Source organism: Notechis scutatus, chromosome Z (assembly GCF_049901735.1).
Source record: "Notechis scutatus isolate UNSWTSFEM ecotype Mainland chromosome Z, rNotScu1.2, whole genome shotgun sequence".
Taxonomy (NCBI): Eukaryota; Metazoa; Chordata; class Lepidosauria; order Squamata; family Elapidae; genus Notechis; species Notechis scutatus.
Window position 1 is genome coordinate 30,273,210 of NC_142025.1, and position 1,189 is coordinate 30,274,398.

Genomic DNA, 1,189 nt, shown 5'->3' on the forward strand with positions numbered 1-1,189 from the left:
TCAGCTCGCCTTGCCTTGGGTGCTGAAAGAATCCTCATGCCTTAGTTTTGTTCGAAGCCGCCCCCCCCTTCGATGAAACTAAGGCGCGAGGATTCCTTCAGGACCCAAACGCCGCTTTCCAACTGGAAAAGCTCACCGGAAGCACTTTCTCATCAAAACAAGATGGCGGCACCCAGCAAACCGGCGGCCTGGTAGAAAATGTTCCACGGACCAGTCCCGGTCCGGGGACCGGTGGTTGGGGACCCCTGTTCTAAAGCTTAATTTACACACAATTAATTTGGTTTTCAATTCATGTTTAGAATGCAGTCAAATTACAGTGCAAATATACTTCATCAGAAAGGAAAAAAAGGAACTAATTGCATAATTTTAAAATGCATTTTCATATAGTCTATAAAATATGTTGAAATACTGTTAAAACATACTCAGTTTAATGTTTAATGAAAACAAGTTTAATGAATATGTTTCACTTATTTTAACGTCTATTTCAATTATAACTAACTTTGGATCCAATTATAACCTTTCACAATGATGTTAAAGAAATATATGTAAAAAGCAATATAACATACACAACTTAAGATTGCTTTGTCATGCAAGTATTAAAATTACAACTTGGACATTATGATTAAACTGCTAATATCACTGAAATAAATTAAGAATACAGGTAAATGGTTCCAAAGAAAATTAGGCACATCTTAACTATTTTAAATAAATTATGCAGAGATATGTTTTAGTAAAAAAATAATTCTGGCAATCACTAGTGAATCTAAATTCTATTTTTAGGCTTTTCACTTATAATCTTGGACTCCAATGATATAATTTTCAATATAAATACATTGTATCACTCAAAGACTACATTTTATATATCCAATTCATCATTAATGCCATTGGTTAATCCTCGTTCCAGTTTAATACATGTATTATTAGAAAAACAAAACTTGCTTTACTTCATAGCAGAGGTGGTATTCAGCAGGTTCTGACCGGTAGTGGAAATTTTGAGTAGTTCATTTCATGTAATTTCATGAAATTTTGAGTATTCCATTTCATGTATTCATAACTATAACTTATACCTGTTATCTTATAATCGCTTGATTAAATAAATAAATAAACAAACAAACAAACCAACCAACCAGAAACTACTACTTCAGAATGGAGATTTTATAGTATTCTTCCCCTGCCATGCCGACCAAGC